At 46.7% G+C, this 23802-nt stretch overlaps 1 non-coding gene and 1 pseudogene across 2 annotated transcripts; one reads left to right on the top strand and one right to left on the bottom strand.

Annotated features, from left to right (window-relative positions):
- The first annotated feature begins 123 nt into the window (after nt 1-123).
- On the top strand, nt 124-22664 carry LOC132689435 (large ribosomal subunit protein mL42 pseudogene; annotated as a pseudogene). The gene is made up of 4 exons (XR_009615007.3): nt 124-396; nt 1297-1376; nt 6760-6912; nt 20158-22664. The product of XR_009615007.3 is annotated as a large ribosomal subunit protein mL42 pseudogene (transcript).
- On the bottom strand, nt 6757-6920 carry LOC132689806 (U1 spliceosomal RNA). The gene has a single exon (XR_009615158.1). It is a non-coding gene; the product is annotated as a U1 spliceosomal RNA (small nuclear RNA).
- Nucleotides 22665-23802: the final 1138 nt, after the last annotated feature.

Genomic DNA, 23802 nt, shown 5'->3' with positions numbered 1-23802 from the left:
TGGGCCGACGGGCCGCTCCTGGCCCGGCGCGCTCTGCGGCCCACGTGGTGCGGCGGCGCGTTGGCTGGGCGCCCGGCCTTGCGCCCCCGCCCATTGTGTGCTGGCCCCCGGGCTTCACCGCAGCCGCCGGCTGTCCCCCGCCCCGCCCAGCCCGTGCGCGCAGGCCGGGCCCTCCCTTCGGGAAGCTGGGGTGGCTTGCTCCGCGCGCTCTGACGCCCTCTCCGCGGGCTGGTCCGGGACCCTGCGCCCCGGCCGGCTGGACTGCCTGCTGTCGCTTAGCTTTTCGTACTCCAGACCTGGCAGCCCCCCCCCCCCCCCGCCCCCCCGGAGGCCTGCCCCACTTGGCCCTACTCCGACACCCTCTTCTCGGCCAAGGGGTCGCCCGTCCACACCAAAGTAAGGGCCACCTCCTCCAGGGAGGATCCCCCCCCCCCCCACCCCCCAGCTGGGCACTGGCTGAGAATGCACTGGGACGAAGGGCCCTGAAGGGGTGAGATTGGGGGTCAGGATCCGAGCGTGAGAGGCGATGGGAGTGCAGCTAGGAATCCTGACTTCTGGGGTCTGTCTACTCGGGGCTTCGGTATTGGCGGAGGGCAGGGGTGTTGAGATTAGAGTGTAGGTTGCTGAACTAGCAAGAGTTCGGCGCATCTCGCTTTTGCAGAGGTCATTGCGCTGGGAAAGAATTCAACCCGGACTTGAATTTCATCTAGCTCAAGCAAAGCTTGGATATGTAATGAGAATTAATTACAGTGGTAGTTTCTCAGACACAATTTAAAAGAACCTCAGAATTTTTGCAATGTATGCCCAGTACTTTTATATTTAAGCAATTTTTGCTACTTTATCCCAGTGCTGAGATTGACAGAGCAGCTATGAAGTCATTTTCTGTTTTCGTCTCTTCTTATTTACAAGTGATAAAACCACTTTACTATGGGATAGACCCCAAGTAACTTGGGCTCCACCTCTTACTAGCTGTGTAACTTCGAGCAAGTTACTTAACCTCTTTAGTGTCTCAGTTTTATCATCTGTAAAAGGGGAGGATATCACCTACCTCTTTAATGTTGTAAAGATTAGATGAAGAAATGTTGGTAAAATTCTTGGTTCACAATAATCTGTTTTGAGCACCTGTCTCCTATGTGTCTAGCATCATTATGGCTAATTTGGTTTCTTCTCTCCTTGCCCGTTTTGAACTTGGACCCTCCCTCCACCTCTCTGCCCCATAACTCCATTACTCTAAAAACATAAGTGCCCTTGACTAAATGAAAACCTTATTGTTTATTCTTATTTATTTTCTTCCAGTTTTTTGAGACCTTAATATTTATTCTTGAATGGCCTTACATTTTTTATTACAAAGGCTCCCAGTCCAAAGTCGCTTCAAGGTGAGATCCTGGGGGACAGGAACCCATATTAAGAGTCATCTGTCATATCCCACAAGGCCCTACATGAGGGAGAAGGGTGTCATTTATCATTAATGAAGTAAAAAGAGGGAAGACTTCCAGAAAGGGCGATGGCTGGGGCTCTTCCAGTATGAGGACCATCCGTGGATCATCCCTGATTCCAGACTTGATCCTCCTTACTCTACCCAGCCAGCATCCAGGGCCAGTCTTGGGCCATGTCCCAACTAGCAAAAACCCTTTCCCTTCTTTTGGGTTCTCTTGCACAAAGCCTGCCTTCCACCCAGGATCCAGAGATTGAAACCAATCCTAGAAAGCTCCATACCCTTGGCGAATGCCTCCCTGGCAAAGTTAGATGCCCAGCCTCTCCTGAGGTTGTCCTCATGAGCTTTGATACTGATTTGCTCCCTAACTTCTTCGACAGAGTGCATATCCCAGTCTTTACCAGTCCCTGTGGGTCCTGGGGGTGGAAGTCCCCCGAAGGCCCAACAGTTTCTCTGGGAACCTTTAATGTAGTGGTGGGGCCTGTGCATTGCATTTCAAACTGCTTGTGTTTAATCCTGGCCAAGCCACTTACTACTAGCTGTGTGACCTCAAGTGAATTGTGTCAACTGTCAGTTCTCTGTAAAACATGAATAATAGTCGTGGCGATAGTTTGCAGCATTCAGCTATTTTTTGTAACTTTTTTTTATAACGTTTTTTATTTATTTTTGAGAGACAGAGCACAAGTGGGGAAGGGGCAGAAAAAGAGGGAGACACAGAATCTGAAGCAGGCTCCAGGCTCAGAGCTGTCAGCACAGAGCCTGACGTGGGGCTTGAACCCTCAAACTGCAGCAAATCATGACCTGAGCCAAAGTCAGATGCTCAAGCGACTGAGCCACCTGGGCACCCCAGTATTCAGCTATTTTTAAGTTCTGAAATGTTGGTGTTTTGTTGGTGTGATATGGTTAACTTATGTAGGATAATCTGAATATGAGTAATTTTTAGGTTGAGATTAAGGTCAGTGATTTAAATAGTCAATTTCTGTGAAAAGGCATACCGATACTCTACAAATCTGTACAGTCCGCTCCTGTGTCAATCTCAGCGAGCATCTGTGTTGAGCCACTGCAAAGCTTCTGTTACAAGCATGTTACTGTAGGTCAGAGACTTTCCATACAAATGAATAGGAGTATGAGAAAAATTGAAATTGACTCATGGAATTCTCCCATCTATATATGATGAAAGTAAAGAAGAAAACAGAGTACTGAATATGCTTTGTTTATAACCAAAACTGTAGCTCGCTAGCACTAAAAACATGCAGACTTTCCCTGTCTCTCTACCCCTTTCTTGCTCCTACTCTGTGCTCTGTCTCTCTCTCTAAAATAAATAAACATTAAAAAAATTAAATGGGTGGCTGGGTGGCTCAGCCTGTTAAGTGTCTGACTTCAGCTCGGGTCATGATTTCCCGGTTCTGAGAGTTTGAGCCCTGCATCAGGCTCTGTGCTGACAGCTCAGAGCCTAGAACCTGCTTCAGATTCTGTGTCTCCCTCTCCCCTGCTTGTGCGCTCTCTCTCTCTCTCTCTCTCTCTCTCTCTCTCAAAAATAAATAAACATTAAAAAAGGGGGGGCACCTGGGTGGCTTGGTCGGTTGAGCGTTCCGACGTCAGCTCAGGTCACGATCTCACGGTTGGTGAGTTCCAGCCCCGCGTCGGGCTCTGTGCTGACAGCTCAGAGCCTGGAGCCTGCTTCGGATTCTGTGTCTCCCTCTCTCTCTGGCCTTCCCCTGCTTGCATTCTGTGCTGTGTCTTTCTCTAAAATAAACAAACATTTTAAAAATGTACAAAATAAAAAAATAAAAATGTGCAGACTGCAAAATATCTCAAAAAACTGTTCAGAAAGATCTCAGATATATTAGAGAAGAGGTGGGAATGTTTGGGTAAGAAGGATGCTTCACCTCTGTCTCCTTGGTCTGGTCTGTTTGCCATGGAGCAGTCGTGGTGTTTTCCTCAAAAAACAAAATCAAGGCATGCCATGGTCTCTGCTCGGACCCTCCGTCCTCCAGAGTAGGAACCAGAGCCTTTCACTGTGACCTACTCACCTTCCGGCCCCTCCCTGCCTCTCCCATGGGTCTCGGCCCAGCCAAGGTGGCTGCGTGGCTCTGTATGTCTGATGCCCCAGCCTTCGGGCCTTTCCACCTGCTGTCCCCCTGATACCCACAGGACGCCCACCTTCGCCTCCTTTAGGCTTCTGCTCAGAGAAGCCCTCCCTAACAGCTCTATTTGAAATAGCAGCAGCCCCCCCCCCCCCCCCCACTTTTTTATACCCCTCTGGCTCTTCTCTCACCTGAGTTATTAACTTACTGTTTTCTTATTTAAGGCCTGCCCATCCTGAGAGCACAAAGGGAGTTTGTTTTGCTTGCTGATAAAGTCTTTTTTTTTTAAGTTTATTTATTTATTTTGAGAAATATTGCGCAAGTGGAGGAGGGGCAGAGAGACGGGGAGAGAGAACCCCAAGCAGGTCTCACACTGTCAGCGCAGAACCTGACACGGGGCTCTATCTCATGACTGTGAGATCATGACCTGAGCGGAAATCAAGAGTTGGATGCTCAACCAACTGAGCCACCGGGGTTCCCCTTAAGGCTGTAAATTTTGCCCTAAGTATTCCTGTAGGTGTATCCTCTCTGTTTTATCATATGGTGTTTTCGTATCTTCTTTGACCAGTCAATACTTAGAAAGGTATTTTCATGTTTGGAATGCATGGGGATTTGCTTATGTTCCGTCTTGCTGATTTCCCACTGTATTCTATTGTGGTCAGAGAATATGCTATGCACGATAGTGATTTTTGGTATTTATTAAGACTTGTTTGTGACTTAGCATGTGGTCAGTTTTTTGAAAATAGTCCGTGTGTATTCTCTATCTCATATGGAGTTTTATGAGGGTAATTTATTTTTATTTATTTATTTATTTATTTATTTATTTATTTATTTTTAGATTTTTTTATTTTTCTAAGTCATCTCTACACCCAGCATGGGGCTCAGACCCACAACCCCAAGATCAAGAGTCACACACTCTTCTGACAGAGCCAGCCAGGCGCCCCTGTGAGGGTGGTTTAAATCTTCCATGTCCACACTACTTCTTCCCTGCTTGCTCTAGCTCTCAACTGGTGGGAGAGGTATTTTAATGTATTTCATCACCGTGATTGTGGGTTTGTCAACGTGTGTTTGTAATTCTGTGAATGTTTGCCTTTTGTATTTGGAGACTGTTGTTATGTGCCTACAGGTTTAAATTCTTTTGTCTTGGTTAACTGATCCTTTTGAACATTATGTAGTGAGGCTCTGTGCCTACCAGTGTTTTGTTTTCTTCTGTTTTTGCCTAAAAGTCTGCTTGAATTGGTCCGTAGTCATGTTCTTTTGCCTCACGTTTTAATTAATTAATTTATTTATTTGAGAGAGAGAGAGAAACTGGGCAGGGGAGAGAGAGGGGCAGAGGGAGAGAAGAATCTTAAGTAGGCTCTATACTCAGTATGGAGCCTGACACAAGCCTCAATCCCATGACCCTGGGATCATGACCTGAGCCAAAATCAAGAGCTGGCCGCTTAACCGACCGAGCCACCCAGGCACCTTGCCTCACATGTTTTCCCCTCATCTCTTGACATTTAGTCTTTTTGAATCTTTATGTTTTTAGGTGAGCCTCTTGTAAATAGCATATGGTCAAATATTATGAATAGTGTATAATCATATAACCCTTTAATTGCCAAGTTAGTCTATTTTCATTTATTGTGATTACAGACGTATTTGAATTATTTATGTCATCACATGGAAATTGGTTAGTATCTTTTATTCCTTCCCCCAACCTTTCTTATTATAATAATTCTATTTCAAAATTTTAGAAGTTGTCGATTTCTGGCATGCATCTTTGATTCAACAGAGCCAAAAATTAATCCCAAACAAAACAAGGACCTTGGAACCCTTCTTATTTTTTTTATTTTTTAAAGCTAGCTCTGTGCCCAGTGTGGTGCTCAAACTCACAACCCTGAGATCAAGAGTCACATGCTCTACTGCCTGAACCAGTCGGGCGCCCCTCTGCCATCAGTCTTATTATGGTCAGATAATCAGCCCTGGTAGTGCCACTGGTAGCTTTAAACTTCTTTTTTCCTTTTTGCTTTTGTTATGTGTGTTCACCGTGATGGTTTTGAAGTGAAGACTTACTCTTTTTTTTTTTTTAATGTTTGTTTGTTTATTTATTTATTTATTTATTTGTTTGTTTGTTTGTTTGTTTTGAGAGAGACAGAGACAGAACACGAGCAGGGGAGGGGCAGAAAGAGAGGGAGACACGGAATCCGAAACAAGCTCCAGGCTCTAAGCTATCAGCACAGAGTGCGACGCAGGGCTTGAACCCACAAACTGTGAGATCATGACCTGAGCCGCTCATGTGAGACTGACTGAGCCACCCAGGTGCCCCGAAGACTTACTCTTTCTAAACACGGGTAGGGTTTATGCTTCTTGGGTCTTGAAACTTGTATCTTTTGTCAGTTCCGAAAATTGAGCAATCATTCTGTCTTTAAATATTGTCCTTCCCCCATTCTTTCTCTCTCTTTATTGGATCCTACTAGGCCTATGTTGACATTTGTTATTCTCTCTTCTATGCCTTCTAACTTCTCCTTTGTATTTCCTCTCATTTTGGTTTTCTGTGCATTCTGGGCACAGAGAATCTGTTCCTCAGACGTGTCTCCCAGCTTACTAGTTTTGATTTCAGCTACTTTAACCTGTTATACAGCTCATTTCCTTTTTTAAATTTTGTTTCATGGAGCGCATGTTTCATTTTTAGAAGTTCTACTTGAGGGGTGCCTGGGTGGCTCAGTCGGTTGAGCGTCCGACTTCGGTCCAGGTCATGATCTCACGGTTCGTGGGTTCGAGCCCCGCGTCGGGCTCTGTGCTGACAGCTCAGAGCCTAGAGCCTGCTTTGAATTCTGTGTCTCACTCTCTGTCTGCCCCTTCCTACTCACACTCTGTCTCTCTCTGTCTCCCAAAAATAAACATTGAAAAAAAATTTTTTTTTTTAAATAATAAAAGTTCTACTTGATTCTTCTACACACCTGCCTCCGCACCATGAATGATATCTTATTCTTTAGAGTTCTGATTCCTAACATTTTTCCCTTTAATCATTTGTTAAATCATTTTAATTGAATTATAACATACATCTGGAGAAACGTACTAATCATAGATGCATACCTCACCAAATTTCCAAAAGTGAACCAAGCCTTGCGACCAGCACTAGGGTCAGATCTCAGAACATTCTAGAATCCACGGAAGTCTCCCTCGTGCTCACACCCAGTCTCTCCTTCCCTCCAAAGGCCAACACTTTTTATATTCATTTTTTTTTTCCTACAGGGGAAAACGCGATTGTAGTCAGCCACTACCACAAGTTATGCAGTCGAGTTTCCCACATTTGGGGAAATCACAGAGGTCAGCACGTCCAGAGTGCAATGGATAAGCCTCACCCTGGGAAAACCACCTTCGTGATCATGGTATCTCCCCTGCCAGGTAAGTATATATATTCTCTCTCTTTTTTTTTTTTTTTTTTAATTTAATCTCTACACCCAACGTGGGGCTCGAGCTCGCGACCCTGAGATCAAGTTACATGCTCTTTTGCCTGAGCCAGCCAGCCTATATTCGTTTTTAAGACTCATTTGATGTCTTTTAGATTGTTGTCATCTTCTGTTTGTTGTGCTCTCTGAGTTTCAATCCAAATTGCGCCCCGCCCCGCCCTGCCCCGCCCCGGGATTTTGACATTTCTCAGCGTGAGCTTATCCTCACAGTGGCTGGTTCTTAATTATCCTTTCCTCCAGTAGAATCCATCACAGCCTGGGTAAAATGGAGTATGGCTTCAGAGCTTTTCCCCTTGGCTTATTCCCCAGGAGTATCACCAGACCAGGCTCGGTATTTATGTCGGCGTTTGGCTTGAGAGTTTCTGGACTGTCCCAGCCCGGTAAACCACGTGATGCTGGGCTGGGAGTTTGGGATTCTCTGGCTGAAACAGACAAGCTTGCTTGTCACCCACCTCCCTGTAGATGGACACATTTTCTCAGGTTCCCCCTTTCACTTTTCAGAGTTCTCAGGTCCACCTCTAGCCCTGGGTGTGCCCCAAGGATGGCTCCTGTCCCCACAAGGGCGCTAAGCATAAGCCCCTGCTGCTCACCCTTTCTTCACCCGGGGACAGAAGCCGGGTGAGCTCATTAGCTGTCATCTGCGGGGGACAGTGCCCTCTTGTTTCTGGCATCTGACGACTTCTCTTTCTTTTGTGCGAACTCAGCCATGCATTTGAGATCATTTCTGTTCTGTTTCATTGACCATTTTCAGGTGTTTGTGAGGAGAGAAATTTCAGATTATTATAGTATGCAAAATCAGAAACACTTGAAGACGTCAGTGAGCTGTTGAGCACTTGAAAGGTAGCTCGTGCGGCCGTGTGGAACAGATTTTTAATTTTCATTTAATTTTATGTTTTTATTTTTTGAATGAAGAACAAATTTACATCCAAGTTAGTTAGCATGTAGTGCAATAATGATTTCGGGAGTAGATCCCAGTGATTCATCCCCTATGTGTAACGCCCAGTGCTCATCCCAACAAGTGTCCTCCCTAATGGCCCTTGCGCGTTCAGCCCATCCCCCGACCCCAAACCCTTGCAGCGACCCTCACTTTGTTCTCCATATTTAAGAGTCTCGTAGGTTTTGTCCCCTCCCTGTTCTTACATTATTTTTGCTTCCCTTCCCTTATGCTCATCTGTTTTGTATCTTAAACCCTACATATGTATGAAGTCATAGGATCTTTGTCTTTCTCTGACTAATTTCGCTTAGCATAATACCCTCCAGTTCTATCCACATAGTTGCAAATGGCAAGATTTCATTCTTTTTGATCCCCGAGTAATACTCCGTTGTATATATAGACCACATCTTCTTTATCCATTCATCCATCGATGGACATTTAGGCTCTTTCCATCCTTTGGATATTATCGATAACACTGCTGTAAACATTGGGGTGCATGTGCCCCTTCAAAAAAGCACACCTGTATCTCTTGGGTAAATACCCAGTAGTGCAATTGCTCGGTCATAGGGTAGCTCTATTTTTAATTTTTTGAGGAACCTCCACACTGTTTTCCAGAGTGGCTGCACCAGTTGGCATTCCCACCAGCAGTGCGAAGGGGTTCCTCTTTCTCTGCATTCTTGCCAGCATCTGTCATTGTCTGAGTGGTTAATTTCAGCCATTCTGACTGGTGTGCGGTGGTTTAGTGTGTTTTTTACGTATTTATTTTGAGAGAGAGAGAGGGAGTGTGGGAGGAGCATAGAGAGAGGGAGACAGAATCCTAAGCAGGCTCCACGTTGACAGCACAGAGCCCACTTGGGGCTCAGTCCCATGAACTGTGATACCGTGACCTGAGCTGAAATCAAGGCTCGGAGGCTCAACTGACCGAGCCACCCAGACGCCCCTAATTTTCATTTAATTTTAATTAATTGGCACTGAAATTTAAATAGCCACAGGTAGCTTGTGGCTCCCACATTGGACAGTCTGGCCTTAGAAAGGAAGGAAGAACTCATTAAAGCCCCATGAGCTTGGCATGCTCGGGTCAGACTCACCCCAGGGTGTGGACCACGGGCGTTCCACAGCCCTGGTTCACGGCTCTGAGCACCTTGATGGAGGTCAAGTGGGAAGCTTGTGGGTTGGCCTAGATTCCATTCTGTGGATGTGGACCCACAAGTGCTGGATGAATGGGCCAGTCTGCCCGGAGGACAGGCCCTAGGGGGTGCCCTGGGGTTCTGTATTAGGCCCCACCTATTTGTCTGTTGAGGGCGTGGCACAGAGTTGAGAAGGATTAGGAACACCTTGAGTGACAGTCATGACCAGGACCCTTGTGGTCTCTTCTGCCCCTTAAAACCGTGGCTTGCTGTCTTCGCCACCGACCCCTATTCTGTCCTCAGCCCTTTCCTGACCCTCAGACTCTCCCTGGAGGGCCCCTCCCCTGGCAGGACTGCCCACCCCGGGGCCTCTGTTACAGCCTCACACATCTGGTGATTCCCCCGACGCCCAGCTTCTATACTCCCCACTCTTGACGTGCTTACTCTTCTGATACAAAAGTGTACATACGTATGTGTCCACGTTCACATAGATAAAACGTTTATGAAAGTAAACTTTATGTGCACAGTGGGCAAGATTCAAAATCCATCCATGAGTATACAGTGAGGTTTGTCTCCCCCACGCCCTGGATTCCAAGCCACCAAATTCCCCTTCCCCAGGGCAACGGCTGTCCTTCAACACTGGGAACACCTTTCCTCAAGAGCCTTAGGGATTTCTGTGTGACCTGCCAAACAGCAAGTGCCTGGAGGGCAGGGCTAATCTTGTCCGTTCTCTGCAGGCTCCCTGGGCACAGGAAGGCTGTGATGCTTGGGTCAACCACAGCCATCTGAGGACGAGGCTCCTGAGTAGTAACAGGGAGTATAATGGAGCCTTAGTGGGGATCCGTGAACCTCCGGCAGCATTGTGGGCCACAGTGCTCCTTGAAACTCCCCCCACTAGCTTCCCAGGGGCACCAGGCTGGAGACAGAGCTCATTCCTGGGACTGCTTCAGATTCTGTGTCTCCCTCTCTCTTTGCACCCCTCCTCCCCGCACTCTGTCTCTCTCAAAAATAAACATTAAAAAAATTAAAATGTTTTTATTTATTTTTGAGAGAGAGAGAGAGATCACATGCAGGGGAGGGTCCGAGAGAGGGAGACAGAGAATCTCAAGCAGGCTCCATGCTGTCAGCGCAGAGCCTGACGCGGGACTCCAACTCACGCTGCGATCGTGACCTGAGCCAAAATCAAGAGTCAGACACTAAACCAACTCGGCCACCCAGGCGCCCCTCTAAATTTGTTTTTCTAGCAACGAGCTGAGACCAAAGGGAAGGGAGGGTTTGAAGGGTGCTGAGGGATGGGGTCCTGAAGGGTACAAGACGAGGGTTGAGTCCATGCCAGGGAGAGACCTTCCGTACCCATTTCCAGTTTTCCTTTCTTGCACTGGAATTCTGCTCTCACAGCTCAAGCCTTGGGTAGAAGTCTTGGGGAGGTCCACATCTTGGGGGGTAAAGAGGATCAGAGAGCTGGAAAAAAATAGGGAGAGGGACAAGATTATGGGAAGGAGCAAGTCAGGCAAGTGGTGACGGACAAGGTTGAGCTGGAACCCCTCCCTGGGAGACCTCAGGGGCGTTTGGTGGGGGAGACACTGAACTTCCCGAGTCCCTGAGGCCCGGGATCTGATTGACTATTTGTATTGTAAAATCCAGGGAGCTTGGCGACCCTGGGGCCACAGGCATCATCACCACACTTGGTTGGAGGTTGGTTGGAGGTTGGTTGGAGGTTGGTTGGAGGTCACCATCGGGTGCTGACCAGCCCCAGCCTGTCCCGGACACTGAGTCCTCCTACACTGCCAGGCACTCCCAAGTCCTTGCTCACCTCTGTGCCTTTGCATGTGCCGTTCCCTCTTCCCAAAATGTCTTTCCCTCTCGGTCCCCACTGCTCCCACATGCCCACCAGACAACCACCCACTCCTTTTCTATGCTCACTGCGAATGCCGCCGCCTCCAGGGAGCCTCTCACGGCACGGATTCCTCAGCACAGTGTATTGGCGTGTCTGCCTTCCCCCACTGTGCCATGGGTCCTCCGGTCCCAGGGCCACGTGGGGTTCGCTTCTACCCCGTCCACCTACCCTCCTGCAGGCAAATGGGTATGCAGCTCATGCTTGCTGAATAAATGAATTTTTTTTTAAAGCTAGTAGCATTACTTCTAGGTAAGTGAGACTTGGCTTTAAACTGTGCTGATGTGGGGGCGCCCGGGTGGCTCAGTCGGTTGGACGTCCGACTTCTGCTCAGGTCATGATCTCACAGCTCTTGAGTTCGAGCCCCGCATCCGGCTCTGTGCTGACAGCTCGGAGCCTGGAGCCTGCTTCCGATTCTGTGTCTCCTTCTCTCTCTGACCCTCCCCTGTTCGCGCTCTGTCTCTCCTTCAAAAATAAATAAACATTAAAACAAAGTTTTTTAATAAAAATAAAAATAGACTGTGCTGATGTGGAATTTGTACTCGCCTGTGAAAGTTGTTCTGAGACGCAGTGAGCTCCGCCCCCCCGGAAGCAAATGTCACCCACCTTTAAAGGCAATGTAACAGACATCCACTGGTGTTACCCTGCCAGAATCACAGTGTCTCTTGCACTCTCCCATTTGCCACTGTAAGCGAGAAAGGACACAGGATCCAGGCTCGGACAAGCATGGTACCCAGCCTCCTGGGGACAGCAATCAATCCAGGCGGCTTGCACGTGACCCAGCAGGTCAATCAGTACCCTTCCTCGCCATTGATGCCTGAATGCAGGGAGGCAAAGCTTCCCTTCCTGGGGTTGCTAAGCTGGAACTCCTTTGTGAGCCACTGAATTTGATTTTTGTTTTGCCTTATTTTTCTTAAGCCAGTTTGAGTTGGTTTCCATCGCTAGAAACCATGTAAGTTTGACTCAATAAAGGCCAAGTCAAGTAAAGTGCATGCTTCTGACTGGTCGGGGGGGGGGGGGGGGGCGGCGTATCAGCTCTGAGCAGTTTAGTTTTACAGGTAGAGAAATAAAATGCCACCCGTTCCCAGTGCGCTGAGAAGTCTGGAGACCACGTCCTGTGTGTAAAATGAGGAAGACCTGGGGATTTTTAGCCAGGAGAAGGGAAAACTCTGGAGGCTGCAGAGAGGCATGCTGGGAGGACTGGACTTGGGCAATAGCTGAAAGGTACAAGACAAGGAGTGACTGGACAGTGACAAAAGCTGTCTGAAAATAGAGGCACTGCTTTGTGAGGTAGTGAGATCCCCATCACTGGTGGTATTCCAACAGAGACAGAGAAGGAATCAAGAGTACTGATGAGGCAGTTTTTACCTTGGTTATAACAACGGTCCACAATAGGGAAGTACACTCTTCCCAGCTGGGGGAAAACGTGGATGCTTTTTTTCCTTTTTTTTTTCTTCAGTCACTCAATGACTTAGGGAGTGCAGTTGACATATAGTGCATCTTATTCTTTTTTTTTTTTTTAATTATTTAAAGTTTAATTATTTATTTTGAGAGAGGCAGAGAGAGCACAAGCAGGGGAGGGGTAGAGAGAATCCCAAGCAGCCTCCCGATATGGAGCTCGAACTCACAAACCATGAGATCATGACCTGAGCCAAAACCAAGAGTCAGATGCTTAACTGACTGAGCCACCCAGGCGTCCCTAGGGAATTTGATTCTTTGGACTGGCTCAAATACTAAGGGTGCCTCTATTGAGAACCACTGGGAGAAAAGATTAGATTAGCAGAGTAATTTTAGATTGTATTTTAGTGATGGAACAAACCTTCTACAGAACCCTGAGACACAACAATTCCACCTCTAGCATTTTTTTTTTTTAATGTTTGCTTATTTTTGAGCGAGAGAAAGAGAGAGAGTGTGTGTGCAAGGGAGGGACAGAGAGAATCCCAAGCAGGCTCTGCACTGTCAGCATAGAGCCCAACGTGGGGCTCAAACTCATGAACTGTGAGATCATGACCTGAGCCAGAATCAAGGGTCCGACGCTTAACCGACTGAGCCCCCAGACGCCCCCCACCCCCGCCTCTAATATTTAACATTCAGATACATTCATGTTTGTAGGAAATGGTATATGTACACAGTTATTTCAGCGAAAGAGTTGGAAGCAATTTCAGTGTCTCTAAATTAGGGTTCATCATGGGGCGCCTGGGTGGCTCAGTCGGTTAAGCGTCTGACTTCAGCTCAGGTCATGATCTCGCGGTCTGTGGGTTCGAGCCCTGCATCAGGCTCTGTGCTGACAGCTCGGAGCCTGGAGCCTGTTTCCGATTCTGTGTCTCCCTCTTCCTCTGACCCTCCCTGTTCATGTTCTCTCTCTCTCTGTCTCAAAAATAAATAAATGTTAAAAAATAAAAAATAGAAAAATAATAAATTAGGGTTCATCCACACGCTGGTGTACTGTGCAGCCCTAAAATCGAATGGGGGATCCACTCTGAGCTAAGATTAATCAGAAATGCTTAACAGACTTTTGTTCATCGAAACACCTATACAAAGATCTTCCTTGACTTACTACAGGATTATGTCCTGATCAACCGATTGTATGTTTTCCACTTAAAGTGGAAAACGCATGTAATATATCTGACCTACATCATAGCTTAGCCTAGCAGACTTTAAACGTGCTCAGAACACTTACATTCGCCCATACTTGGACAAAAATCATCTAACACAAAGCCTGTTTTATAATAACGCATTGACTCCTGTGACATCCTGAACGCTGTTCAGACAGTGAGAAGCAGAATGCCTCCCTGGGCACAGGAGGGTTGACTGTACATCGGTCATTCACCCTCATGATTGCGTGGCTGATGGGAAGCTGCCACCTCCCCGTGTCACGAGAGAGGACCATCCTACACGTCGCTAGACCGGGGAAAGATCCAAATTCTAAATTCCAAGTACCGCGTCTACTGAATGCACACTGCTCTCACACCATCATAAAATTGAAAAATCCCAAGTCGGGCCTGTCTGTAGAACGTTCAAGGCAGCACTATTAGTTATCATGAAGCCTTGGAACCTGCCCAGATGCCCATCCACAGTAGAACGGATAAATGGTCGCGTATTCATTCAATGGAGTAGCTCACAGAAGAGAGGAGGAATCATTTGCAACTATACAACACGGATGAATTTCACAGACATAAAGGAGGGGAAAAGAAACTAGACACAGAAGACAAAATACCCTGAGCCCTGTCTATACAAGTACAAAAGCAGGCAAAACTGTAATGTGAGAGGTCAGGATGGTGGTTGCACGGAGGGCAGCACAATGCTTTTCCCTTATGATATGAGCACTTTCATGTATGTATATTTTACTTAAAAAACAGTTGCAGAAATGGGAGGAGAAAGCATCTCATCTATGGGAATGATGTCATCTCTGAGATTATGGGATGGAAAGAAGCAAGGGACCAGAGGAGTGTGTGTCCATGAAAAAGTGTGTGCTGGGGCGTACCTGGGTGTCTTAGTTGAGCATCTGACTCTTGGTTTTGGCTCAGGTCATGATCTCCTGGTTCATGAGTTCGAGCCCCCCATGGGGCTCTGTGCTGACAGGGTGGAGCCTGCTGGGGATTCTCTTTCTCTCTCTCCCTCTGCCCCTCCCATGCTCTCTCTCTCTCTCTCTCTCTCAAAATAAATAAACATTAAAAAAAGGGGGGGCACCTCAGTGGCTCAGTCAGTTAAGCATCTGACTCTTGACTTCAGCTCAGGTCATGATCTCAAGGTTCGTGGGTTTGAGCCCCGCATTGGGCTCTGTGCTGACAGAGCGGAGCCTGCTTGGGATTCTCCCTCTCTCTCTGCCCCTCCCCTGGTCTCTAAATAAGTAAACAAACAAACTAAAAAAATTTTTTTTAATTAAGTCAGGTTGAGAAGGATTGGTGGCGGCCATGTTTCAGAGCAACAGAGAATAAAGAGACCCAACAGGAAGTAGCCATAGGGTACTTAGTAATGTGGCCAACATAACACAACAGCTGTAAAATACTCTTCTGAGATTATTGAGGAAACTTAACTGTGAACTGGATATGAGATCATACTGGGAGTGATTGTTCATTTTCTTGAGTCTGATAATGGGATTGTGGTTTTGGAGAGGACGGGGTTTTAGGTGATGTATGTTGAAGTATTCAACGTGTTCAGGAAGTGAAATGTTATGATGCTTGGGAATCAGTTTTGAAAGGTTTCAGCAAATCCAGCCAACCAGCCGTATACACACGCGGGCAAATGTTAACAATCTTTGAATATAGATGGTGGGCATAAGGGGCTCATGAACCCATTATTTCAACTTTTCTTAATATTTGAAGTTTATCGTAATAAAACGTTTGGGGGAAGTCTCAAAGATGGCCCACTGGGGCACAGTTTTATAGTCCTTGGACTCACTTTGTGTACAGCCATTTGTGAACTAAGGAGAACCAAAAGCCCAGCTGAAGTGCAGAAAGGCCCCGGGAAGGCCGGGGTGCTCGGGATTTCTGGGGTCCGTGTAGGTTTGCAGAAGCACTGGGGTGAGGCTGGAGAGGTGGCCTGAGTGGCATGAGGAAGGGCCTTGAGTGCCAGGTTAAGGAAGCTGATTTTGTCTAGGACTCGAGCAAGCCACCAAATGGCGTGAACAATGCTGGCATATCAGCTGGGAGCAGTGAGGGTGGTGATGAACTGGAAAGAGGAGCCTTAGCGTCAAGTGCCGAGGGGCAGGGCAGCCTGGTGGGGATCTCTGATCATCAGGGGAGACGGGAGTCCCCTCTGAACGGAACAGCTGCCCCCTGGAAACAGAAGAGAACTTCTCAAGAGCATCCATGGGCACCTGGGTGGCTCAGTCAGTTGAGCGTCTGACTCTTGATTTGGGCTCAGGTCGTGATCTCCCGGTTCGGGAGCTCTAGTCCCGCGTCGGGTTCTGTGCCCACAGCTCGGAGCCTGGAGCTGCTTCGGATTCTGTGTCTCCCTCTCTCTCTGCCCCTCCCCCGCTCGTGCTCGCTCACTCGCTCGCTCTCAAAAATAAATAAGCATTTTAAAGAATTTAAAAAAGAGCATCCAAAACCCTTTCTTTGCATGAGAAATCTGGTTTAGAGCGTTGACCCATTTAAAAACAGAAGCAAAACAGAACACTGTCGGAAGCAGACAAAGCAAGACTGAGGCCCTGATCGGGTTCAGGGGCCACCATCCTCGGGGGAGTGGGGAGGTGTGACAACCCAGAGGGCAGGGCGGTGGGAAGGCCTGACTGCAGAGGTGCCCAGGGGCGGACTCCATGCAGGAGACTTGGTGACTAACCAGATTCAGAAGGGGGAGGGCGGAGTCCAAAGCGCCTCCCAGGTATCCAGCGTGGGCAGCTGGTGAGTGAGGAAGGCACTCTGGAGGCAGAATCACAGAAGGAGGGCAGGATGCTGGGGAAGGGGAGTCCGTGTCTGGGCTGGAGACTTGGACACAGGGAGCTGGAGGTCCCGGGGTGGGCAGCTCTGTTGGAGGAGGGTTAGTCTGAGAGTCTGAGGACAGATGGGGGAGGCAGGAGGGGCAGAAGAGACCACAGGGGTCCCGGTCGTGACTGTCACTCAAGGTGTTCCTAATCCTTCTCAACTCTGTGCCACGCCCTCAACAGATAAATAGGTGGGGCCTAATACAGAACCCCGGGGCACCCCCTAGGGCCTGTCCTCCGGGCAGACTGGCCCCATTCATCCAGCACTTGTGGGTCCACATCCACAGAATGGAATCTAGGCCAACCCACAAGCTTCCCACTTGACCTCCATCAAGGCGCTCAGAGCCGTGGACCGGGGCTGTGGAACGCCCGTGGTCTGCACACTGGGGTGAGTCTGCCCAGGCTATGGGGCCATAGGGAGCCACTCCTTCCTGTTTTAGGGGAAGGGAATATGACCTTTTATTGAGCAATTACAAGTCAGGGAGGATCAGAGAGAGAGGGAGAGAGAATCCCAAGCAGGCTCCGTACTGTCAGGGCAGTGCAGAGCCCGATGTGGGGCTTGAACTCATGAACTGTGAGATCATGACCTGAGCTGAAGTTGGATGCTTAAGCGACTGAGCCACCCAGGCGCCCTTGTGGTGTTTTTAGATTACACAGGAATGATCTCCACCTCCACCCCGTTTCTGGCCCCAGCTCTACTTGGATTTTGCCATACTCCCTAGCAAGCTGTATCAGAATTTTGGCAGGACAAGAGGGGCTATGAAAGCTTGTTCTGAAAAACCTCTCCATATGTCTCTGATTTGGCAGGCTAAGATAACTGGAAAACCCTGCTCGTGAAATTCTCTGAAATGTTCCATAAAATTTTAAAATTTTATTTTAGATGCACAGCTGAGCCCCCATGGAAGAGAAATCCCAGGAGCCTAGGAACAAAGAGGGGACTAAATAGGGTAGATGACAGCCAGTGAGTTTGATGAGGGAGCATAACCGCAGGCTGAGAGCAAAGTACAAGCTAGCACCCCGCCCCCCCCCCCCCTCAAGGTGGTTCATGTAGGATATTCCTTGGACACTCCCTGGCTACCCCAAAACAGGAAAGGACAAAAAACAAATGGTTAAACTGATAAGAGTCTCCACCAGTTTACAAGAAAAAGGCAATCCCATCAATAGCCTAAAGTCCAGGAACTCCCTACTTATTGTCTTAAGAGGGAACGAAAACCTTAGCTGACAATAGCTAAGCCTGCAGTAATCTGTGAGTCTTTAGCCTGTGAAAATCTCTTTGGAAACTTCCCTTTTGACTTTACCCTCCCCAGCCCCGTAGTATATAAGGAGCCCCTCTTCACAACCCCAGTGCAGCTCTTTCTGCCTACAGGCCCTGTACCATGCTTTAATTTTTTCATTTTATTTTATTAATATATTTTTGAGAAAAAGAGAAAGACAGAGTGCAAGCTGGGGAGGGGCAGAGAAAGAGGTGGACACAGAATCCGAAACAGGCTCCAGGCTCTGAGCTGTCAGCACAGAGCTCAACGTGGGGCTCGACCTCACGAACCATGAGATCATGACCTGAGCCGAAGTTGGACGCTTAACCAACTGAGCCACCCAGGCGTCCCCCAGCTCCGTGCTTTAATAAAGTCACCTTTTTGCACCAAAGACGTCTTCAAGAGTTCTTTCTTGGCCGGCAGCTCCGAACCCCACCATCACCCCAAAACCTCATCCAGTTGATAATGTGTCTTCCCTTAGGTGTCAGTGAAGGTTGGTAGCCAGGAATGACAGGAGATGAGACCCTGGATTAGGGTTGCCAGAAAAAAATAATATAGGATGCCCATGTATGTATGTATGTATGTATGTATGTATGTATATGAACAGACAGATATATGCATTTGTTTATATACATAAACAAATTTTTTTGGCTAAATATGGCAGCCCGGACCCACCTAAAATGGAAATTTTACCCAAGAGTCCTGTAAAGTTGACCCTTGAAAAGCCACTGTCCATTAAAGGGCCAACTAGAGGTAATGTGTCTACCGGAGGGTGACAAGCAAATTTGTCTGCCTCAGCCTGAGAATTCAAAGCCCCTGACCTAGTTTCACACTTGCGTGGGATTCCAGATCACTCCACAGGAATGGCTCAGTAATTTCTTACTCAGTAATTTCTTGCAAGCCAAGAAATCAACAGAAATAAAGATGCTCCTGAAGAAGAAGAAGAAGAAGAAGAAGAAGAAGAAGAAAGTGAGAATGGGGGTAGGGAGGAGCCCTAAAGGTATGCCCCCAGACTATAAGGGGTTCTTAAAACAAAAAGCAAACACAAATGATGAGTTTACAGTTAAGAAATGTCAGAGCCCTTGAGGAGATACATATTCCACAAGTAAGACTCAAAGGAGGCATCTTGGTGGCTCAGTTGGTTGAGTGTCTGACTCTTGATTTCTACTCAGGTGATGAGCTCCCAGTTCATAAGTTGAGTCCGGCAAGGGCTCTGTGCTGACAACGCAGAGCCTGCTTGGGATTCTCTCCTTCTCTTTCCGCCCCTGCTCTCTCCCCCCGCCCCCCTCTCTCTCAAAATAAATGAATAAAAACTTAAAAAATAAGACTCAAAGGTACAGCAATTAGGATAACTGGAGCACCCCATCTTGAGGTTATATAATAAAATGAAAGGGAGCATAAAATTCAATATATTGATTATGATTAAAGATGTAAAATAAGAAATCCAAACTATAAGAAAATAAGCACCCTAAAACTCCGTGGAGGGGTGTCTGGCTGGCTCGGTTGATGGGCACATGACTCTTGGTCTCCGGGTTGTGAGCTCTAGACCCACGTTGGGTATAGAGATTACTTAAAAATAAAATCTTTATTAAAAAAAAATCCTTTGTATATGACAAAGAACCAAGTAGAGTTTCTAAAAATAAGGGGCGCCTGGGTGGCGCAGTCGGTTAAGCCTCCGACTTCAGCCAGGTCACGATCTCGCGGTCCGTGAGTTCGAGCCCCGCGTCAGGCTCTGGGCCGATGGCTCGGAGCCTGGAGCCTGTTTCCGATTCTGTGTCTCCCTCTCTCTCTGCCCCTCCCCCGTTCATGCTCTGTCTCTCTCTGTCCCAAAAATAAATAAAAAAAAAAAAAAAAAACAAAACGTTGAAAAAAAAAAAATGAAAAATGTAGTAATTAAAACAAAGATCATAATAAAGCCCTCAAAACATGGATTGAATAGCCGACTGAACACCGTAGAAGAGAGGATCAGAGAACTGTAATACGAGATTTCAACAAGTACAGAGAGCTGAAATGATGAAAGAAATATGAAAAAGAAGTTAGGAGGGGCGCCTGGGTGGCTCAGTCGGTTAAGCGTCCGACTTCGGCTCAGGTCATGATTTCACGGTTCATGGGGTTGAGCCCTACATCGGGCTCTGTGCTGACAGCTCGGAGCCTGGAGCCTGCTTCGGATTCTGTGTCTCCCTCTCTCTCTCTGACCCTCCCCCATTCATGCTCTGTCTCTCTCTGACTCAAGACTAAATAAACATTAAAAAATTTTTTTTTAATTAAAAAAAAAAAAAAAAAAAAGAAGTTAGAAGACACAGACAATAGAACCAGAATATTCAACATCTATCTAATAGAGTTTCCAGAAAGAGTATAGTTCAGAGAGATGAGGTAGAGGTAATAGCCCAAGATAGAATGGCTAAGGATTTGCTGGAATTGTTGAGCCATGACTCTCAAGAAATGAGGACCACTGTGAATCCTAAACAATGAAAACATAGGTCCATGTAGATTCCCACAGTAATAAAATTCAGAAAAAGGTATACAAAAGCATTTTGTCTCTCCCAGATCCTTTCAGGAAGAATTGCTAATGATGTACTTCAGGAAGAAGAAACTTGTACTCATACAAAGGAGTGACGAATGAGGGCAAGTGACAGAAGCAAGATCTTGGCAAAGGTCTTGGCTCAAAAAAGCAACGGTAAGAACGGGTAAAATTATCAAAAACAACCATTTCAGTACTCTGGAAGTTAACCAAAGGCAGACAGCAAATTGAAAGGCAATTCAACAAAACACTTGAGAGCCTCAGTAATAACAATGGCGTCTGTGACATTTTACTACCAGGTGACTCCCGTTTCCCTTCCCCCAACCCCAAAGGCCAGGACATGGTAGCCACAAGAATTGGCTGCCTTACTGCTGCTGGAGGGGCTGACCTGATTTCGGAGCTCTGCAAAAAAAAATTCATAATTGAGAGGTGATGTTGAAAATAATATCAATTAGTGGCAAAGCATTGGGGGAACGCCAGTGTCATGGCCACCTAAGGCTTCAGTGCCATTTGGGACAAGCAAGCGACCAGCCAAAATTTTGAGAAGATCTGGGGCACAAGATAGCCATGGGGGACTTTGGGAAGCACCAGCGTATTCCTGGGGATCTAGAAGCACACACACACACTAAGAGCTGCGTGTACATGTAGGAGGGGACTCAACCCTGGATCCCTGGCTGACCATGAGGGCCTATGAGGCAGAAAGTAAAATCCAAGTCAGACTTGTAGCCTGCCTGACTTTTGTGTTCCCCAGCCCACACTCTAAGGTCCAGCTGGCAAAGGGCAGAAAGAAGGCGCTCCTTCAAGGTATTTAAGGAAAACTTCTGACCAACTAATGACTGGCCACTAAGCTGTGCTGAGCCAGGAGTGGTCCCTAGGAAGGCTGGTTTAAAAACAAAAATAAGAACTAAAACAAGCAAGCAAACTGAACAGAGGCTTTGGTTGTCCCACACTGCGGGGAAGACAAAACATACAGAACTAGTCCAGGCAAGTCACCAAATGACCAACCAGACAATAATGACGAAATCTACAATCACCACCTCTGGGAGCTCAGAAGCCTGAAATACATTATCTAAAATGTCCCATCATGGGGCGCCTGGGTGGCTCAGTCGGTTGAGCCTCCGACTTCAGCTCAGGTCACGATCTCACGGTCCGTGAGTTCGAGCCCCGCGTCGGGCTCTGGGCTGACAGCTCGGAGCCTGGAGCCTGCTTCCGATTCTGTGTCTCCCTCTCTCTCTGCCCCTCCCCCGTTCATGCTGTGTCTCTCTCTGTCTCAAAAATAAATAAACGTTAAAAAAAAAAATTTTAAACTGTCCCATCTTCGACAGAAAATTACAAGACAGATCTCATTTAATCCTCCCCACAGAGGAGTTTCTAGCTCACATTCGGGGAAAATAAGGCTCAGAGAGATAAAGTCACTTGCTCTAGATCATACAGCAAATACACGGCAGAGCTGACACACTAACTCTGTGTGAGTGATGTGCAGAGAAACAGGAGAATAGCCCAAACACAGGGAGAAAAGCAGTAACTAGGAACTTGAGTTGGAGGGGGGGCCCAGATGCTGGACTTAGTACTGACAAAGCAATGACAAATATGTTCAAAGAACTAAAGGAACACATAAAGGATGAAAGGGAAGTATGATAGTCACTCATCAAGTAGAAAATGTCAAAAGAGAGATACTGATTTTGGATGTTCTGTTGAGAACAACAGTGAGAAAAAATTTCTGTTGTTTTAAGCCATCGAGTTTTTGGCCATTTGTTACAGCAGCCGCCAGAAGCTAAGACACACAGACACTAAATGTAAAAACCGTATGCTGTGGCTATTGGGAGTGCGTTAAAAATACATAGCCATAGGAGGTAAGATGGTGAGCTCGCAGTGAGCGTATGTCAGGGATGAAAATAGGTGCGCCTGGAAGCAGATTTTAAAAGCAGTTTCTCCAGGTCGTCTTCTTTCACACCACGGGATAAGCATCTTGAGTCACCATGGTATTAGCGGCAGTAGAACGGGTGATATCAGACAGAACTACCCAGAAACATTTTATTTCCAATTCAAAACGGAGCTTTATATTGTGTTTGCCATAAATCTACGTATTCGCCTCTTCCAGACGACTATGACTGCAAAGTAGAGCTTGCTTTGACATCTGATGGCAGGACGACAGTATGCCCTTCTGTGGACGTTCTGTATGAACAAACAAAACCTATCCCACGGCCAGATCCTGTGCATAATAATGAAGAAACACATGATCAAGTGCTGAAAACCAGACTAGAAGAAAAAAATGAACCCTTTGAGCAAGGACCTATGACAGAACAACTTAGCAAAATGTTCTTTACTACTAAGCACCGTTGGTATCCTCGTGGACAGTATCGTAGACGTCATAGGAAGCTGGATCCTCCCAAAGACAGATGATATTGAGGTTTTCAGGGATCAAAGGGATGTTATCTTGGGTCTTATTTGCCATTTGAGAAAATGCAATTGAGTATATTCACTGTTAGATAGCAAAACAATAATAAAATGTCTTTTTATATATTAAAAAATATGTATAACCATAAATATATGTATTTGAGAATAAGATATATATTTTTTTCTTAATGTTTATTTATTTTGAGAGAGAGTGTGTGTGCATGTGCAGGGCAGGGGCAGAGAGAGAGAGAGAGACAGAGAGAGACAGAGAGAGACAGAGGGGACAAGAATCCCAAGCAGGGTCCTTGCTGCCAGTGCAGAGCCCAATGTGGGGCTCAAACCCACGAACCATGAGACCATGACCTGAACCAAAATCAAGATTTGGACACTTAACCAGCTGAGCCACCAGGCGCCCCGAGAATAAGATATATTTAAATAAGAAACAGTGAACTAATAACCTCAGAGACTTAGTAAAAGAAAACCAGAGTGAATACAGAGAAAATAGAAGGGCAGAAATTAAAGAAGCACCAAACAGATAAGCAGTAAGGGAGATATGTCAAAACAAACAAACACACACCTGTGGCAAAATTACCAGAAAAATACGAGGCACAAGTTAACACTTTTAGAAATGATAAAGGGGACTGAGAGCAGAGATTTAAACTATCCATCCTTTTCTAATAATAATTAGAAATCTTAGGGGTGCCTGGGTGGCTCAGTTGGTTAAACATCTGACTTTGGCTTAGGTCATAATCTCACGGTTCATGGGTTCGAGCCCTGCATTGAGCCCTGGGCTGACAGCTCAGAGCCTGGAGCCTGCTTCAGAGTCTGTGTCTCTCTCTCTGCCCCTCCCTCACTCCCACTCTGTCTCTGTCTCTGTCTCTCAAAATAAATAAAACATAAAAAAAAAAAAAAAGAAAGCTTAGGCCAAAATGGTGAGTTTCCTAGACAAATGCAAATTAGGGGCGCATGGATGGCTCAGTTGGTTAAGCATTATTAGCCTCTTGGATTCAGCTCAGGTGATGATCTCATGGTTCATGAGTTTGAGCCCCTCGTCTGGCTCTGTGCTGACAGTGTGGAGCCTGCTTCAGACCCTCTCTCTCCCTCTTTCTCTGTCCCTCCCCTGCCCAAGCCCTCTCTCTCTCTCTTTCAAAATAAGTAAACTTTAAAAAAACATTTAAAAATGCAAATCATCAAAAGGGACTCAAGGTGACATGGAAAATCATCAAAGAAATTGGTATTTTATTAAAAAAATTTTAGGGGCCCCTGACTGGCTC

This window comes from Panthera onca, chromosome E3 (genome assembly GCF_046562875.1).
Source record: "Panthera onca isolate mPanOnc1 chromosome E3, mPanOnc1 haplotype 2, whole genome shotgun sequence".
Taxonomy (NCBI): Eukaryota; Metazoa; Chordata; class Mammalia; order Carnivora; family Felidae; genus Panthera; species Panthera onca.
This window is presented reverse-complemented; position numbering and strand designations above follow the sequence as displayed.